Consider the following 20,473-nt stretch of genomic DNA (forward strand, 5'->3'; position numbering starts at 1 on the left):
TCAGGATGGACACTGAGAAATACTTATCTCATGGGGATTGCTTGTAAAGAAATCGGAAATGCTCTTGAAACAGTTAAGTGATCAATAAATGTAAGCTACCTTTACTAGCATAAATATTAGTATAAAGTTAAAAATCCTGACTTTGTTGAGCAAGAGATATAGTTGCCCAGAGAGACACTGGAGATGAATGCCCACTCAGCACTGAAAATGTCCCTTTGAGATAACATTAAAACACCATAGCAGAATATGAGTGATGATTAATAAATATGTTAAAGTCTAGACCCCAAATGCTGAGGCTGTCTCTAGTCCAAGGATGTTCGGCCCCTGTGTTTTGTTCTTCATTCCAGCCCAAAGCTTTTACATCCAGGTGAAGAGCTGGTTCTTCAGCATTGACTTCACGTCTGTTCTGGTTACTGTGAGAATTACAAAGACGAATAGACCAAGTGTTCAGTTTCTTTTCAGTTTACATTCTTGGCTGTGAGGTTGTCATCTGTTTTGGGGGCTTTAAACATATCCGAATGCCCATAAGTATACTTATTTCTCCAGTCCCAGCTTCTTCTCTCCCTTCAGACTCATTGGTATCTGCCTGTTTTTCATGTTTACTTAGATGTGAGACATCGCACAGTGATGTGACCAGAACAAAACTCTTGACACTCACCCTCCCAACGATGTTCCATATATCTGCTCTTGCTAAGTGCACAATACTTCAGCAAAGAACGCTGTGTTTTATTCAGCATTTGAGGTCAGAATTGGAGGACACTATGACCTCTGTCCCATACTCCTCCAATGCATCAGTTTCTACCATGAGCTTCATCTTCAGGGTCTCACCCCTTTCCAACCATTTCCCACCAGCCATTTGTCCAGGATCACTCAACTCCTATGTCATTCTTTTGCCTGGTCCAATGCTTCCTCGTTTGTTCCCTTGTTCTAATCCTTGTCTCTAGGCTCATGTCTCTAACACAACCCCGGAGACCCTATTCTCAGATACTACAATGTGAGGAGTTCTTAGCCAATCCTCCACTGAGCAGGGTTGCCAAATATAAGTCAAAACTCATCCTTGCTCTGCTTAGTGCTCTCTAGGTCTTCCCTTAAGAAAGTCATACAGACATAAGAAATCTTTAGATCATACCCATCCCTGTACCTTGAAACTCCTTCTAGACTCCCACCCATCTTTTAGAGTAAAACCTAAAATTTAATTAGATATCTCAGGCCTGGCTCACATCTCTGCTCTCACTTATTTCTTGTCCTCATTTTCACTGCCCTCAGTCAGCAAACCTTCACCTCTTCTTAACCAACTCAAGTCCTTTCTTTGATCATGCTGTTCTCTGTCTGAGATGTTCCTTTCTGAACTGTTTGCATGGTGAATACTCTCATTTTCGTCAAATAGATGCTGAAATATGCTGCGCAGAGGCAGTCTTCCCGATTGGGTATGGTTTAGCTAGTGTGTTCATGCCTTATGTATCTGACTTTATTTTTCTTTATAATATTAATTCTACCTTACATTATTTACTTGCCAGGTTGTTTAGCTTTTCTGTCTCTCTTTCATAAGTACCTACTTTTCATGGGGGCAAGAAATTTTATCCATTCAATTTATTGCCATGTTCCTACATGTGCTATCTTATAGTAAGCACTCAATAAATATTATAGCCAAATGGATATACTATAAAATTCAACCATTGGTTCATGGATTTCTTCCCTGAATACTAACTCACTCTCTCACTAATAAGCTGTTACGTTCTGGCATCCTCCAAACATCATCTTCTTTTATCCCATATGGCTATGGTCTTCATCTATACAAGTTCTTAGAGGCTCTTGGTGAGAAAGATACTGAGCTGCAGAGACGTGGCTTATCAAAGGTGGTTACTAAAGTCCAGAGAGTTCCACCATTCAGGAACCTCCCTCTTTTGTAAGTCATTACCTATTTTAGCTAGTAGCCAGCTAGCCAATGGCTAATTGAGACAATTTATAAAGTTAAAAAAAATGAAAAATGTATAAATTATGACAACATATACAGTCTTATTTGGATAGCATATTAACTAGTTTTTTTATAACAATAAATAATCCCAATAGCTCAGAAACTCAACAAGAAATCCTTATTTTTTTGCTCCTATTCCATGAGGGCTGTGGATGAGCTGGGCTCAGCTGAGCACTACTCACCTTGTTTTCCTTCTTGTCCTTCACTTGAAATGGAAGGAATGTCCCCATCTAGCATATGTGTTTTCCAAGTGGTGGCAACGATGAAAGGAATCAGGTCAAAACATGCAGGCACATACAGAATTTATGATGAAACATATTCCTAACACGTCATAGGCCAAAACGTACCACATGACCAAATTCAAAGTCAGTAAGGCAGGCATGCATATTCCTTCTTTGGAGGCATAGGTATATCACATGGCAGTAGGCAGGAACATAGGATTGAATTCTACAGGAGGAGGACTGACTCAAAAATAACCCCATTCTCTCACAGGTGGATACACTCCAAACAATGGAACCCATACAGTGAAAATATGAAAGACTTCTTCCCGACATCTTTACAGCTAAAGAGTCAGAGAGCATCTTTACATACCTCAGAGAGCATCTTTATTAGGGCAAATGTTGATAGACCATTTAATATCTGCAAGCAATGGATGACTCCAGAGAGGCTTCAATCATGCACCCTTTTATGCATTAATTCAGTGAAGACTTTGAGACACTGGGAAGGGAAACTTAGGTCAACTTCACAAAAGACTGATGTGAAAACCAGCTGTTAAATTATTCGTTTAAAATTGGAACTACACGTTTTTTGGCAGTCAAAATATTTGGTATACTGTCTGGAAGATCTTTTTGTTTTGCATCCTGGGAAGCTGAATTAGACTTGGTGAACAGGAATTAGGATAAAAGGAAACACACACACACACACACACACACACACACACACATGTTTTTGAGATGTTTTTACTATTTGTTGTTTTTATCTTTTCTTATGAACTCTGCAAAGTTGCTCCAGTTAATATTGTCTACATAGAGGCACTAGTGGACAGAATTTTACTTATTTAACAGCACCCCTTTTCATTCTTCTGGGAATAGACCTTATATTACATCTATATAATTACATACTTCCCCTTTGCTTGGCTGCACTCCATGATCTTTGTGAGGAACATTACCTTCTCAAATGGCTTTGTTTAATGAATGTTGATTGAGTAGCCATTTAATATAAGTCTAACAAATAAATGCTCTAGATTTATTTTTTTCAGACTCAGTCTATGAAAATGTCTCAGTTCTCCATTTTGCAAAGGAAAGGCAGGGGGTGGGGAGTCAGCAGTCTAGGTTTCTGTGTTTCCTCTGGTGAGAATGAACAAAACCTAGATGAGAGGCAATCAAACTGACATATTGAAAGAGTCAGATAAAGATACGATGTGTAGCACCGGTAAGTCCTCTTCAAGTCCCACATCTGATTTCTGTTGGTGTCCAGCCATTTCTGCCTTGACTTCACTTGATCATTCATCCCTTTTGTGGATCCTGTGAATAATTAATTCTCTCCTCTTTGGGTAAAGGTTGCTTAGGTTGTATTTCTGCTTCTTGCAAACAAATTGTTCTTTGAAGTATAATGACATTTATAAAACAGTTCTTGGAGGAAAAAAAGCCTAAAGAATAAACCCTAGAAGGAGAATGAACCCTGGGTGGGTAGAAGAAGGAGGTCTGGGCTCAATAGTATAAGATGACACTTATGAGACCCAAAGTGGAGATGGGGGCATGGGCCAGGTGCAGAGGGAAGTTTTAAACACACACCCCACAGTATTTGAGGTAATCAGGAAAGATGAGACCAAAACCATATTGGATTTTTTTCTGAAAGAGGCTGTGATACTCTCAGTCTTGAGGATGTGCAGAGGGCATGGATGCAGGAAAATCACAACATGGGCTAGGCAGCAACCGGTACTTCTGAAAACCCGTGAGTCTGAATGATGTTTGGCAGTAAAGACGAAAAACAGGGCTAGTATTAGAAGAAATATATTGGCAACAAAGAATTGGAATCCCCCTCTCTTAATATGAAAGATATATAAGCAATACATATTTACTGAACACACACTGCATTTCAGATACTATGTTAGGTGCGGGAATACACAAATGAATAAAACACAGGCCGGATTAAATAAATTATAATACCACCACAAAATTGAATGCTAGCATCCTTAAGTGGTTGCACAGAGGACTAGCTAAACAATAAAATCTGTTGCAGTTCATCAAAATTGTAAAATAAGGTTGAAAAATAGCATGCACATGAGGCTACAATTTTTTAAAATGTGCACATCAATGTTGATAATTATACAAAGAAAAGAGACTAGAAAGATAGGCAAAAAAGAGAACTAGGTATTGCTTAATGAGAGACTTTCATTTTATTCTTTTGTTGGTCTGTATTTTCTATATTTTCTGTACTTAATTGATATTACCTTTTTAATTTAATTTTATTTTTTATTTTAATCACAGGTCATTCATTTTGTATGCCAGCCATATCCCTGTCCCTCTTTTCCTTCCAGGCCCACCTTCCCTCCTGCCCCCTTCCAAGTCCACTGATGGGGGGGTCCTCCTCCCCTTCCATCTGATCCTAGCTTATCAGGTCTCTTAAGGACTGGCTGCAATGTCCTCCTCTGTGGCCTGGCAAGGCTGCTCCTCCCTGGGGAGGGGCAGGTCAAAGAGCCAGCCATTGAATTCATGTCAGAGACAGTTCTTGTTGCCCTAACTAGGGAACACACTTGGATACTGAGCTGCCATGGACTACATCCGGGCAGGAGTTCTAGGTTATATCCATGCATGTTCCTTGGTTGGAGAAACAGTCTCATATAAGACCCCTGTGTCCTGATATATTTGGTCCTTATGGAGCTCCTGTCCTCTCTAGGTCATACTAACTCCCCCTTCTTTCATATGATTCCCTACACTCTGCCGAAGGTTTGGTTATGAATCTCAGCATCTGCTTTGATACACTGCTAGGTAAAGTCTTTCAGAGGCCCTCTGTGGTAGGCTCCTGTCCTGTTACTTGTTTTCTCCTACTTCCAATGTCTATCCCCTTTGTCTTTCTAAGTGAGGATTGATCATCTTACCCCCGGGTCCTCTTTCTTGTTTATCTTCTTTAGGTGTACAGATTTTAGTATGTTTATCCTATCTTATAGGTCTAGTACCCATTTATAAGTGAGTATATGCCATGTGTGTCTTTCTGCTCCTGGGATACCTCACTCAGGATGATCTTTTCTAGATCCCACCATTTGCCTGTAAAATTCATGATCTCCTTGTTTTTAATTGCTGAGATATTACCTTTATAGCAAGGAAAATACATAAGAATAACGTATTTTTTAAACCTCAGACAGCTGCAGATGCTAGGATTAATTGCTGATGTTTCTCAGAGACGAGCAGAAATAATCTGAGTAGAGTCGGTGAGATGGCTCAGTGAGTAGAGACAGCTGCTGCCAAGCCTGCTCTAAGTTCCATTCCTGGGACCCACATAACTTTGTCAAGTTCCTCTCTGACCTCCACATAAGTGCCATGGCACAAACAAATGGCCAAAATAAATAAACAAAATGTAATGAAAATTTAAAAAGAATCGATTGCATTGGAAAGAAAAGAAAAAAAAAATAAGTAGGAACTGTATGAATTATCCAAGGAATTATTGAATGATTTGGGGGTAGAAGGGCACGAAGAGAGAGAGAGTAGCTGGTGTGTGTGTGGGGGGGGAAGGCCTCTGTTCCAACTGGGCAGGTGTGTATCTGTCGGCTGGAGGGGGTGCACTGAGACTCTACCAGCCTGGTCTGGGCTGGAGGTCCAGGTATGCACAGCTGAGGATCTAAGCTAGGAAACTGGCAATGGGCTCAGGAAGCAGGGCTTCAGTGAGTTCCTTAGGAGGCAAAGTTAGTAAGCGCTAGATCAGAGGAGTACCTGTTATAGCTTAGTTTTGTCAGAAACAGATCCTTGAGGAGAATTTTGGGGTGCAATACACATGGTTAGCAAAGCGAGAAGTCAAGACTACGAGGGAGGTCTGACAAGGCCTTGATTAAAGTGGTTGGATCCCTGAAGCAAACGTCTCCTGCAGTGCTAAATGTCACTGACTCCAAATGGCTGAGTCTTTTTTTTTTTTTTTTGAGATTATAGTATAATCACAACATTTTCCCCTTCCCTTTCGTCATTCCAGGTCCCCTTCCTCCCATATGCCCCCCTTCCTCTCTATCAAATCCATGGCCATGTTTCTCATTAGTTGTTATTGCATGCATATATTTATATGCTTATATATTTCTAAATATAACCTGTTCAGTCCGCTGAGTCTTTATCCCCATACGCACTCAGTCATTGGCATCCTGCTGCCCCAGGAAGGGGCTAATTTCTCAAGCGCTGACACCTGAGGATGGTGACAAGCGTTCCCTGAAGCTGTCCTAGAGGACCCATCATGGGGTCTACAAGAGCTGAAAGTGGTGAGCTGTCTACTAGCATCCTAATGTGCTACCCATCTGTACTCCACCCTAGCGATGGTACTGTTACCATACCATTCCTATTTCACAAATGAGGAAAGGAAGCAAGAATTGCACCCAAGGCCATTCAGCCAGGAAGAAGTAGAGTCAGAGTTAGACCTAGAGTTTGCCTCTAGTGTCCTTAGACTATCACACGAACACACATTGATAGAGTCGGGAAGAGGGGGAATGGGGTCTGGAGCCAGGGATGAGGTTGGGCCATCCTGAAACTTCAAAGTTGTCCTCCTCTTTCTCTCTTCTTCCTCCTCCTCTTCTCCCCATGCCCCACCTGTGTATTGACTATCAAGCCTAGGGCCTCATGTATGCTTGGATGTACTCAACCATTTGGCTCCATCTCTAGCCTGCTTGCCTTCTTACCACCCCTGTCCTTTTCCTTACTTCCTTTTTCTTTTCCTCTCTTCTTCTTTTTTCTTTCATGCATTATTTGTTATCATGAAACGATGATAAAATCCCGTGAAGTACATATTGATTTCTCCAGTAAAGTCCAGCCTAGGGATTAATGAAATAAGCACAAGCTTCAGAGGAAGTGCGCCTTGATACATATTTTGAAAGTTGTCTTAAAAAGGTTATCCGTGGGGTTATGGAGGCCGTGGATAGTAACAGTTAGTTCTTAGATTGTCACCTAATGTATACACATCTGAAACATCCTTCACTTCTCTTAAGTAAAATGATCACTTTGCGGATAGTTCCACAGGGAAAATTTCAAACATGCAAACAATTTAGCTTTGTAATGAAAGCCACAGAGGGATTTTTGTAACGTGTTTTTTTTTTTTTTTTTTTTTTTTGCTGACAAGAAGTTGGCAGTGTATATGGAATGGGGAAAGGAACTGAGGGGCTGTGAAGGTAGGTTGCAGGGGAAGGATAAGATGAAAGGGCAGTGAGACGTGGGGAAGACTATGTGAAGTATTTCTTCATGGGCTTAGGGCCAGAAGTCCCAGGTATTCTCATAGGTTCTCTCACTCTGTGGTCACTACCTGTGCCTCATGTGGCAGAGCTCTGCGTTGCCGTCATCAGCTGTCAGAAGTGAGGATGAAGAACAGATCTGTTGTGATAAGGACTTACGCGTCTGCAGAACGTGGCTCATAAAAAGCCATGCCTTTCTGTTCAAGTGCTCAGGACCCAAGTGTATCTTCTTCTTCATCCCCTGTCTCCTGCAAGGTGGAGATCTCTGCATGCTGGGTCTCAGGTATTGTGTACAGCAGCCAAGGGGAGAATGCCTCCCTTGCACTCAATCATCCCAGCATTCATCTGCAGCCATGGAGAACAGCAGGAGTGATTTCTTGACATAAACACACTGAACAAGCAAGACAGGCCCCAAGGAGTTATTTAAAACTCCAATCTCGGAGAGAGCATCACCAATCTAAAGCTCTTGCCTAAATATAAATGGCAAAGCTTATTCAACATCAAATCAAATCAATGATAATTTGAGGGCTAATTAGCATTTGGGGCTTTTTTCAGCAGCATGGTGATGGGGTGTATAATGCTATGTGATTGGGGAGAAGCACGCAATTATGAGGCTGAATACATTGTCTCCTGGAGACTCCTGAGGGAGCAGATTCCCTTAGTCACAGGCCAGCCACCTTCAGAGGGAGCAGCAGAGGCCACGCTGCTGCCCCTCTGGGGGTCATTGATCTGACAGCAGAGCCATTACTTCCTTTTAGATCAACAGAACATCACCCTTTACTTTATTTCTAAGAATAAATTAAAAAGAAAGGAAACCAAAGGAAACTAGAATTTGGCACACATATGCTGGAAGCCAGGTATTAAACTAGGATCATGAAGTACTTTTCGCATGGTTATGATAAGCTCTTCATATACACCATCAGTTTACTTTTTGGAATGCCCCTATAAAGTCAGTATGATGACATCATTATCATTGTCATTACCATCATCATCACCATCACCATCATCAATCATCAATCATCAGAGAAATCTGTGGGCCTAAGAATTGATGAGATTTTCTTAAGTCTCATGAATAGAAACTGGAAGATCATAGCTTAGTAGACTTAGTATATTTCTGGCTCTGTAGATTATGGTGCTCATTCCTATACTGTGCTAATTTGCATAAATGACAGTCTCATCATCTCATGGAGATATGGAAAGTGGATATTCTTCAAGATGAAGAAGCTCTGGCTTAATCCTCCAAAGTCACCCAGTGTAGGTGGCTGTTTCTCCAGTCTTTACAGCTAGGGAAAACGAGGATAGAAAAATAAAATCTGAAGAGACACTAGCTAGCTCTGATGCTACAGAGGATAGCATCCCAAGAACATGCAGGCTCTGTGGGATAAACAGTCCCGAGCAAGCTGGAGTCCTGGCTGAAGTGCAGAGTCTGCCCTATTGTCAGAGGTGACCAATGGGAGAGGACCATGTGTCACTAGCTTTCACATGCCAAGCCCACGGGGGGGGGGGTGGTGGCTACCTAGCCTCCAGGTGGAGACTGATTTGAAGGTTTGGTTGGGGCTCCAGGGGCTCCAGGGGAGTGAGGCCAGGCTAGTCACTCCACCTGTGTTGGTCTCAGCACGGTGGAAAGGTGATATCTGTGCTGGCAGCTGCTGAGCCGTCCTCCCGCTCTGATTATTCCAGCTGTTCCCCAGTCTCTCTTTGGGCAGTAGATACATGGTAGAGTGTTTTGCTAATGAGGTTCAGGCTGAAGCAGCTGAATTCTGTCAGAGTCCCCAGCATGCACAGGCACAGCACCCAGCAGTCAGCCACATCCCTTTTCTTCACAGGACTCTGAGTTGCTTCATTTTCATATTTAGAAGTGATCAAGTAAGAGGCAGGTGTCTTGGAACAGAGGAGCTTGGTAAGAAAAATAAAACCCTTTGAACTGAGTTTTTCCCTGGGTTGAATATTAAGAGGCCAGAAAGTGGATGCTTTTCCAAGCCTGATGAGGGTGATTCAAATCACACTCACACTCCCAGGGCTGGCCTCATGGGGGTCCAATTGCTGAGTACTCTGTTGGACAAAGTGAGACAATTAGTCTTCTTGAGAGGCAATTGAGATGACTTAAGTGGTACCAAGAAACAAGGCTTTTATTTTACTATGATAAGAAAAAACTCACTGAGTCGAGACCGAAGGTTGTTGGTACAAGCCATTTTTGGGAAGACATCAAAAATTGCACAAGAGTATATATTATATATTATGATCTATGTTATCACTTGATTTTGACAATATAACTCAGTTCTTTACTGAACTTGTAATGTATACCTGGAAACTTGGGAGCCCCTACAAAGAGAATTATGTATTATATATAATGGGAATCCAGTTTACATATGAAAACATTTGATGGGGTTCATCACCAAAGATACCTATAAAACAGAGCTGCTTTTCTCCATCTATCTATCTATCTATCTATCTATCTATCTATCTATCTATCTATCTATCCATTCGTTCACATTACATCATGATGACAGTTTCTCCTCTCCTCCCAGTCCTTTCCTTACTCCTCCCTTCAATCTCTCTTCTCCTTCTCCCCAGAGAAGGGGAAGGTCCCCCATGAGTACCAACCCACCCTGACACATTACGTCTCTGCAGGACTAAATGCATCCTCTTCCACTGAGGCCAGACAAGGCAGCCCAGTTAGGGGGAATGGGATCCAAAGGGAAGCATCCGAGTTAGGGAGGACCCCCGCTCTAGTTGTTGGGGCTCTACATGAAGACCAAGCTGTGTATTTGCTACATATATACAGGGGGCCTAGGACATGTCCATGCATGCTCTTTGGTTTGGTGGTTCAGTCTCTGTGAGCCCTAATGGGCCCAGTTTAGTTGACACTGTAGGTCTTCTTATAGAGTTCTTGACCCTTCCAGCTCCCTCAATCATTCCCCCCACTCTTCTACAGGATTCCTCAAGGTCAGTCTAATGATTGGCTGTGGGTCTCTGCATCTGTTTCTATCAGCTGTTGGGTGAAGCCTCTCAGAGGAGTTACACTAGGCCACTGTCAACAAGCATAGAAGAATAGCATTAATAGTGTCAGGGACTGGTCCTCTCCCATGTGGTAGGTATCAAGTAGGGTCAGTCTTTGGTTGGCTATCCCCTCAATCCTTGCTCTATCCTTGTTCCTGAACATCTGTAGGTAGGACAAATTTTGGGTTGAAGGTTTTGTGGGTGGGCTGGTGTCCTTATCCGTCTGCTGGAAGTCCTGCCTGGCTACAGGAGATAGATACCTCAGGCCCCATATCCCCTGGTGCTAGGAGTCTCAGCTAGGGTGACCCCGGTAGACTTCCTGGGGAAGCCTCCCCTATGCTAGGTTTCTGGCATATTCCAGAGGTGGCCCCCACATCCAATTTTTGTTCTCTCATCTGGCCCTTTTTCCCTTGCTCTCCACACCGCTGGTCCCCTCCCATCCCCTCTCCTATCAAGTTCCCTCCCTTCATCCACCTCCAAAGCCTATTTTATTTCTCCTTCTGAGTAAGATTCAAGCATCCTCCCTTGGGCCCTCCTTGTGACTCTTTAGCTTCTTTGGCTCTGTGGATTGTAGCATGGTAATCCTATACTTTATGGCCAATATCCACTTATAAGTGAGAACATATCATGCATGTATTTCTGGGTTTGGGTTACCTCATGCAGGATATTTTCTAGTTCCATCCACTTGCCTGCAAATTTCATGAGATCTTTGTTTTTAATAGCTGGGTGGTATTCCATTGTATAAATGTACCACATTTTCTTTATTCATTCTTTGGTTGAGGGACATCTAGGTTGTTTCCAGTTTCTGGCTATTATGAATAAAGCTTCTATTAAAATACAATTCTACAATATCTGTGGGTGAAGGCAGACGCAAAAAAAAGTTGCCCACGTAGGATAATATGGTCACTGTGATTGATAATTGGGAAGCTCTGAGCTTCTTGGCAGACAATGTAAAAGGGCATCCCAGTGAGTGCCATGTTGGCATTACCATGAAATCTTTAAAATTTGGGAAGGTAAACTTTTTCTTGTTCCTGATTTTCAATAACCCTTGGACAGTCAACTTCCTGAGAGAAGTGACTGAGTCATATTTATCCTAAGATATCAGGTACTGTATTACCTTTCTATTACTGTGATAAAATATCATGACCAAAACGACATATAAAATAAAGGTTTTAATTGGGATTACAGTTTCAGAAAGTAAAAAGCCCATCATTGTAGGGCTGCACAGCAACAAGTGTCAGACATATTGGCTGGAGCAGCCTCTGAGCACTCACACCTCAGAACCCACAGACAACAAGCAGAGCGGCACACTGAGAATGGTGTGAGTCTTTTGAAACTTCAAAGCCTGCCCCCAAGTGACATGCCTCCTCCAACAAGGTCATCCTTTATAATCCTCTCCAGTTTTACCAACTAGGGACCACGGATTCAAATGTATGAGCCTACGGGGCCATTCTCATTGAAATTACCCAGCTAAATGCATGCCACACATTTGAAGGACAGTAGATGTGTCATTGATGCACTGTTGGTGGGGATGTGGAGCATGAGAATGGCTTCTGGAGACAGAGCAGTGTTGTTTCTCAGAAAAGCAATTTTGTTATACATCTTCCTGGTGATTTACTTGGAACACACACACACACACACACACACAGTCATATACACATACATGAGGCAGAATTCTAAAAGGAGAGCAGGCAAACAGACATACTTGAGCATTTGGGCAATAAAAAGTTGTAATTTTTCTAAGAAATCTTTGAAGAGATTATAATTTTAATCTGCTATCAAATAGTGACAGCAAGCACAACCGCTGATGTATATAAAATGACTGATCAGTACACTGCCATTGTGAGCGGGGGAATTTATTAGCTACTTTTTGCTGTGATGAAACAGCATGACCACAGCAACTTATAGAAGAAAAGTTTATTTGGTTTTGTGGTTCCATAGGGTTAGAGTCCATGATATCAAAGCAAAGACATGGCGTCAAGAACAGGAAGCTGAGAACTCCTATCTTGGAGCACAATCATGAAACAGAGAGCCAACTAAAAATGGAGTGAGTCTTTAAAGTCTCGAAGCCTGCCTCTAGTGAAATGCTCCCTCCAGCAAGACCATACCCAACAAGCCTCCCTAGACAGTTCCATCAACTGGGGACCAAAGAGTCAAATGCTCAAGGCTAGGGAAATATCTCATTCAAGCCTCCACAAGGGAGGAAGACATATCGATAGAGCTAGACTAGAAAACAGAACTATGTACATTCTCAGCATGTAAACCAGAGAGCATTTAAGAAAAATAATTTTCTTCATTGGTAGTAGAGGCTTTGGCAGTGCAGACAATTAGGTGACTGAGGCTCTACTAATATCAGACACTCAATAATGTTCTAAATAGAGAGAAGGGTTACTACCTAAGGGATGGATCACCTTATTGTTGCTGGAACTAGTCTGCCTGCCAGGTGGAAATCCAAACTATTATGGGCATGCAGAATTTCAGAACAGAAACATATACAGTGATTGAAAAGGTAAGACTGAAGAATCGAGAGCAGACATACTTTTCTCCTGATGTAAAATGAAGACGAAAGTACAGTTTTATACAGAACAGCAGAGAGAGGGAGTGAGTGAGTGTTTGAGTTCTCAGGTTGATTGTCCCTGCTATGCTCCTGTTCATGGATTTCACAAATTGGGACTCCTGGCAGTACTTTATAACCCTCCTCATTTCAGGAAGACCCAAATGGTTCTTCAAGACATCAGTTTTTGTGTCTTTGCTGAGTCTGTATCTTGATTGGCAACCCACGGAAGTTGGGTCATGACTGAGAAATCTGGATGACCCTCCTGCAAGTCTACTGACTGGCTTGTTCTAAGGAGCTGCCCAGGAAACATGAAAAGCTTGGTCAAGTAACCCCAACAGACTGTGGCCCAGCTCCAAACCATGTTCCTGACTCTGTGGCATGCTCAGCCACACGGTGTCTCAAACACCAGATTGTGTACACCAATGTAACAAGTACAGTGAGAGCTAGGACCCCATAGGGCTACTCTGATGGTGCCTGTGATCTTTGAAAGGTGGGTTCCTTTGCAAATTTACAGATAAAGAAGGTGGAGCCTAAGGTGAAAAAAAGGTAGCTAGTCTTGTAACCAGGCTCTGACTCGTGAAGAATCCCCATTTTATTTCTATCACTGCCTTCTTTCACTGGCCTGATTCATGGTGCTAGGCTCTTATTCCTCGCTAGAGAATCCATATCTTAACTCATCTCAAAATTTAAGACCTGAAAGACAGAGAAAATGAAATTTTAGCTAATCCAAGCACACATTGTAAATCTCTGTCCCTTTCTGATGTGCTGACTGTAACTCTTCTGCAGCCAACAGACATTTGGCATCTTTCCATGGCAATAACATGGTCCTAGTAGGATAATTCTTTTATCACTTGAGAGAAGATCATTGTAAGGCAATACACTTGCAAGAAAAGAAGGGTTGGGAGTCATGGAAACCTGTGTGAGTTGATGTGGCTCAGAGGAGTTCACATGGGGACTTGGGAAAGACATAAGGTGATCTTAGAATCACCAACTATTATTATGCTACAGAGAGGGAGCAAGATCATACAATTCACTCAGCTCCACTCAAATTAGCAAGAACAACACATGGAAGTGAGGAGGTATTTGGTTGACTATCAATAAGCTAATAGCTTCATGAATATTTCACCCCATATTCATTTCTCTGGAGCAGATTTGGCCTGAGCTACACAGCCTCATATTAGGGCAGGTGGTTGCTTGAAATGGGTTCTTTCTATGTATGTTCAGTTAGTTCCTCTAACTTTGCTTAAGTGTCAGTAGGCTCAAGAGGAAATATTTACAGGACTTTATGTCTGCCAGCATCCAATACCTGCAGTCGCTGACTCTGTGGAGCTGGCAGCCAGGAGACGGATACAGAAAACTTCTAAGATGCATGTGCAGGGTTTCTGGGAGAGAGGAATGTGTTCCTGCCTCTTGGTAGGGAAATACAGCATCATAAACATGGAAGCCAAAAAGGACATCTGTTTATGAGCCACAGTAGGTCCACAGTGCCAACTGAGTAGGATCTTTTCTCAGGGACACATCAGGCCAGAAGCAAGCTACCCATTGGGTCGGGCTCTGGCCTGTAGGGTTACTTTACTTCCAAGGTTTCTCTTGTAGTTATTAACGTCCAATTCCTTTCCCTGTTCTGGCTTTCAGGTGAGGAGCTGCACAGTGGTGTCTCTACCATCATCTGGACCTCTTTCCACCTGATGATACCTTTCTTCTTTCTAGATGGCCACAGAAGGCCAAGACCTTTCTTCTCATGCTTTGACTTTCTCCCGTATTCTTCTTCCCCTGGTTCCCAAAAGAGTAGTGGTTGAACACTTTTCCTATTAATCATTTAATTTACTGAGACAATGTCTGGTTATGTAGCTCAGGCTGGCCTTCAACTCTGTATCCTCCCAGTGTAACCACCTGAGTGTTGGGATTACTCAGCAAGAATGGTTTTTAAAGGCTCATTTGATTTAACCTGATCTTCTTTTCTCAAGCTCCTCCACGCCATTAACCTAACAGTTTTGGGTATAAACTCTTGCCATAGTCATGTGGCCCAGGGCTTAGCCTGTGGGCTCCTGAGGGCTATTCTTAGAAATGTACAACCTGTGGGAATATAGGCCTTCCAAAGTAGAATGATGAGGCAAATGCTCAAATTCTGTGGACTCATGGAAGGCTCCTTGGCAGTGGAGGTCTGACTGAATTTCCTAAGAATGAATCAAACCTTAGCATGAGAGAAAACAGGAAGGTGACCATTACAAAATGCAGGTGGAAAAGCCCTGAGGCAGACACAGCACTGCCTTCTCTCCCCAACACCCATTCAGGGATGAGCATGTGAGTTTCCAACCATAATTTTTTGATGAATTAGTTCATTGGTTATAGATTATTATAATGATTAAAATAACATCACACTCAAAAAGTTTGGAGATCAGTGCTCAGAACCACCATAATGATTAATATGTACTAGATAATGTTATACAAATCCAGATAGGAACACTCTTATTACAGAAATCCAGATAGGAACACTTTTGCAAGGAGACGTAGAATGTTCATTCATTCATTCATTCATTCATTCATTATTCAAGAACAAACTAAGTGCTAGTGTGAGGCCCTAAGGAGATGGTGGAAGATTGGATTAAACAGAACATTGCAGTTTCATGGGATTTGTTTGTCCACTCCAGTTGGGCAGACAGACAGCAGGCAATGTAACAGGTGCAGCAGAGCTAGGACCACACAGTGTTACTCTGCTGCTGTCTGTGATCTTTGAAAGATGTGTTCCTTTTTTGTGATCCTAATTACTGAATGCAGGCATTGCCTCCATATGTCAGGATCCCTCTTTAGCTCCAGAGAGATCAAGTCAGTCTTTCCTCCACCCCCGTCCACCATGTGTCCCCAGTGCTCTGCACCCTGCCTCACAGTACATTCCAGTAAGTGAACTTAGCTTCTCATCCCTTGTTTAGATCAAATCCACTATTTAGTTTTGAATAAACATTTGCATAACACCTGCTATATGCCAGTGAGAAGCAGAGCCAAGATTCAGACTTAGTCTGCTGTAGTTGACAAGGCTAAGCATGAAGCTTTGGGCCTTGCTGCACAGTCTTGCACATTGCTTGCAACCATAGCAGTATACCTAGCAGCAACAGAAAAATAGCAATGACAGCCATTTGCTGGACACTGTAGCCAAGTTCCGCAATTGAATTTGTAGCATCAGTTCCTACCAAGACATTAGAGGGTGAGAATTTTTCTCATTTTAGATGGAAAGAAAATTTGAGTTCTTGCAATGGGCCACAGGACAAGAACACAGCTGACTTAGGGGTGAAACCACCCCCTGCTGATTCCAAAACTTAGCCCTTTCTGGATGATTCAATGTGTTGATCAATTGGTGTCTTTGACCTGATTATTCCTTTTCCAACAATTGTCCATGGAGACATTGATGTAAGCATGATCTCAGACACATGTCAGCAATGTTTTGGAGAAAATACAAATCTTAGTGTTGCAGGTACAAATACTCTAACAGGTTCATCATGTTGTCTCCATGAATTAATGAAGACTGGTTTACCTTTGTGCATAACTGATGCTTTATCTCTTTGTTGTTTTCACCTCAGCACTGTTATCCCATCCTCATGACAGAAAATGAATTTCCCCTTTGCAAGGACAGCTCCAGTTGCTTCATCAGCTCACTTTCCATCCATGAGACGTTCCTACAAGCTCACAGATACACACACTACACATGCATGCTTTCAACAGTTGACTGTGTTCAACTTGAACCCTGCAAACACTGCCAAGCATGGGGAAGTTGCTCTATAAAGTTGTATGCATGTAAAGAGGAATAAAAAGTTGGTGGCCCATGTTCTCCCTGTTATTGGTGAGGAGATCAGTGTTAGTTAACAAGTTATGAAGATGGAATGTTACTGTCATGACTCCTAGATTCCTTGCATCTTTCTAACCAACTGAAGATTGGTGACAGCACATGCTTTGCATCCCCAGCAAGCCAACTCCCTGAGAACCAGAAAATCCTACTTAGTCTGTATGACGAGACAAAGCCACTGGCCATATACTGGGAAATCACAGTAGTGCCAAATTGACCTAAGTGGATATTAGCCATATAATATAGGCTAAACATACTAAAATCTATAGTCCTGAAGAACCTAAACAATGAGTCCCCTGGGGAAGATGCTTAATCTTTATTCACAAGGGCAAACAGGATAGCTATCAGAGGTGGGAGAAGACAGGGAACAGGACAGGAGCCTACCACAGAGGACCTCTAAAAGTCTCTGCTGAGCAGGGTATTAAAGCAGATACCAAGACTCTTATGGAAGAAGGGGGAGATAGAAAGACCTGGAGTGGACAGAAGTTCCACAAGGAGACCAACAGAGCCAAAAATCTGGGCCTAGTGGGGCCTGCAGAGATTGATAACTCAACCAAGGACCATGCATAGTGATAACCTAGATCCCCTGCTTAGATGTAGCCCATGGGCAGCTCAGTCTCCATGAAGGTTCCCTAGTAAGGGGAGCAGGGGCAGTCTCTGGCATGAACTTGCTTGCCTGCTCTTTGATCCCCACCCCCCGGTGAGGTGGCCTTACTAGGCCACAGAGAAAGAGTATCCAGACAGTCCTGATGAGACCTGATAGACTAGGGTCAGATAGTAAGGGAGGAGGACCTCCCCTATCAGTGGACTAGGAGAGGGACATGGGGGGGGAGGGGAAAGAAGGGTGGGACCAGAAGGAGATAAGGGAGGAGGCTACAGCCAGGATACAACGTGGATTAATAATAATAATAATAATAATAATAATAATAATAATAATAAATAATTCAGAAGTTTATCCCCAACTTCTGAACCATTAGTTTTCAGTCTAGCTCAGGCCTCCCAGACCAGTGCCATTTCAGGTTATGAGCTCAGACTCACAACAACAGAGCACATGAGTTGCTTAAATTCTCAACCTCTGAAGTTTTATCATCTGTGTAATTAGAACAACAGCAGTGCCTCCTTTATGGGCTTGGGATGAAGATGAAATGGCTCTAGCTATTCTGTATTTGCTCTGAAATTCTACTCTGACAGATACTTCCTTTAAAATTTGTGTTACTTAAAAATGTTTATTAGTATACAAAGACTTAGGTTTCATTGCAGCGTTTCTCAGACACAGTTTTGAAGAATGGATAAAGAAATTGTGGTACATTTGCACAATGGAAAACTATTCAGCTATTAAAAACAAGGAAATCATGAAATTTTCAGGCAAATGGATGGAACTAGAGAAGGTCATCCTGAGTAAGGTAACCCAGAACCAGAAAGACACACATGGTATATACTCACTTATAAGCCGGTATTAGCCATATCATACAGGATAACCATCCTAAAATCCACAGACCTAAAGAAGCTAAACAAGGAGGACCCTAGGGAGGATGCTTAATTCTCATTCAGAAGGACAAATAGAATAGATATTGGAGGTGGTTGAAGAGAGGGAACAGGATGGGAGCCTACCATAGATGTCCCCTACCATAGATGCCCATCTACCATAGATGTTTTCTGAAAGACTCCACCCAGCAGGGGATCGAAGCAGATGCTGAGACACATTGCCAAACTTTGGGTAGAGCACAGCAAGTCTTCTAGAAGAGTGGGGGGATAGAACGGCCTGAAGGGGACAGGAGCCCCACAAGGAGACCAACAAAGCCAACAAATCTAGGCCCAATGGGGCCTGCAGAGACTGATGCACCAACCAAAGACCATGCATGGAGAGGACCTAGACCCCCTACTCAGATATAGCCCATAGGCAGATCAGTCTTCATTTGGGTTCCCTAGTAAGGGGAGCAGGTGTTATCTCTGATATAGTCTTTGTTACCCATTCTTTGATCACCTCCTCCTGGCGATACAGCCTTGCCAGGCCACAGAGAAGGAGGATCCAGGCAGTCCTGATGAGTCCTGATAGGCTAGGGTCAGATGGTAGAGGAGGAGGGCTGCTCTCCCTTTCTGTGGTCTAGGGATAAGAGGAAAGAGGGAAGGAGGGTGGGACCAGAAGGAGATGAGGGAGGGGGGGTACAATTGGGATATAAAGTGCATAAAATAAAAAAATAATAAAAATAAGATAGAATAGTTTTTAATTGGTTTACAAAGAATTAGGTTTTATTGCAGTGTTTCTCAAACACATTGTTTCTGTTTATTTTCTTCTTCTTCTTCTTCTTCTTACCCACCCCTCCCTCGCTTATGCCCTTCTATTGCCAATATCCTGTTTTCTATTTTAAGGTTACATGTGATCTTTGCCCTCTGTGATCCCCTCCCCATTTCTAAACATCCCTTGCTTTCATGGACTTCTATTTTTGTGTGTGTGTATGTGTGGGAAAATACAATGAACAAAACAGCCAAAACTCCCCGTTGTCATGGAACTTCAATTTTGGTGAGATAATCCACATAGAAAAGTAGCCGGCTGCCTGGTTACCACAGCTACCAGCTGTGTGGTATTTGGCACATAACCTCACTCTACAGAAAGTCACTCTATTAAACTGGGGCAAAAAGAACATCTCCAAGTATTATTTTAAAGATATGCTGAGATCAGTAGCAACAAACATTTTTTTTTTTTGGTTGGGGTGACCACAACATGAGAAACTGTATTAAAGAGTCACTGTGTTAGGAAGATGGAGAATCACAGTGATAGATGAACACTAGGCAGAAACCAAGGAGAGACACCAGACCATGTGGGCTATGGGCTGCTTTGAGTGTTCAATGGGACAAAGGCAGATTTTAAAGGATGGATTAGAGCAGATATCACAGAAAATGTCATTACCAAGAAGAGAAGGCTCTGTTCCTAACCGGGTCAACAGATCAAGATTAACACTCGAACAGAGATAAAGCAGAAATTTACGGGACACGAAAATCCAGAAGAGAGAATAGAGCGACAGCAGCAACAACAAAAATGATGTGTTAGCTGAGAGGTTAAATGGGCAGGGGAGGTGGCTCAGGGGGCAAAGCACTTGCTGTGCGAGTGTAGAGGCTGGAGTGTGGATCTGAAGCACCCACGTTAAAGATGAGAGCGGCAGAGCTGGGGAGGCAGAGGTGGACAGACCCAGAGCTCACTGGTCAGCCAGGCTAGCCAAAATGATGAGATTTAAGTTCAGTGAGAGAACATGTCTCAAAATCAGTGTGGAGAATCCACTGAGGAAGGCATCATAACGTCAACCTCCATCCTCTACATGTGTCCTCATGGGTGAGCACGCCTGCATATACAGACTTGTGTGAAACTTTCATCTATAATGGAATGATATTTTAAGATGGAGTCTTGGGGAGTTAATTTGGTCCTGTTGATTGAGGCCCCTCATGTTGCTTTAGTGTACAGATGAGGAACGTAAGATCTTCTTTCTCTCTTCCCCTTTCTTCCTCTTTCCTCCTCTTTCTTCCAACATTAGATTTCCAGCCTCCAGAATCAGGTGAAATCAAGGCTTGCTGGATAGGTACCCTGACTACTGTATTCTGCTACAGCAGTCCATGGGGACTAAGACAGTGAGTGACTTCTTGGATTCTGACAGCTGAGTTTTGCCACTGTTCATCCTGTTCCGTGCCTAG

This window comes from Meriones unguiculatus, chromosome 12 (assembly GCF_030254825.1).
Source record: "Meriones unguiculatus strain TT.TT164.6M chromosome 12, Bangor_MerUng_6.1, whole genome shotgun sequence".
Lineage (NCBI taxonomy): Eukaryota > Metazoa > Chordata > Mammalia > Rodentia > Muridae > Meriones > Meriones unguiculatus.